Source organism: Octopus bimaculoides, chromosome 15, assembly GCF_001194135.2.
Source record: "Octopus bimaculoides isolate UCB-OBI-ISO-001 chromosome 15, ASM119413v2, whole genome shotgun sequence".
Classification (NCBI taxonomy): domain Eukaryota; kingdom Metazoa; phylum Mollusca; class Cephalopoda; order Octopoda; family Octopodidae; genus Octopus; species Octopus bimaculoides.
This window is the reverse complement of record NC_068995.1, coordinates 49,307,097-49,307,606: the sequence shown is the minus strand read 5'-3', so window position 1 is coordinate 49,307,606 and position 510 is coordinate 49,307,097.

Here is a 510-nt window from a genome sequence, read left to right as displayed (position 1 = left end):
TATATATATATATATATATATATTTACAAACCCGTGTATAATACACACAGAAACGAACACACGAATGCGCACACACACACACGCTTACACACACAAATATATATATATATGCATACATTTATTTTCATGTGTTATTTGCAAGTATATGTACATTTACAAAGTAGTCTGTAGAACGTGAAATTATTGGGAATGCATAATATTCCATCTTTGAAGACAAACAAAAAAAGAGATAAAGAAATGAAAACATATTCTCTACATTAATATCAGTAAAATATGGACAATGGCCGTCAAGTAGACGCCATCTTGTCTTTCCTTTGCCTGTTTCTGTCCTGCAGTAATTAGAATGTGAACTGTACAAGAGATGTCATCACACGTGACCCAATCACCAGACACGAATCTCCCAAGCTATTTCATTTTCACTAAAAACAGACGACATTGTATGATGGCCTTCCAATCAGCTTCATTGTTTGATCCGTAATTACTATGTATGTATGTATGTATGTATGTATG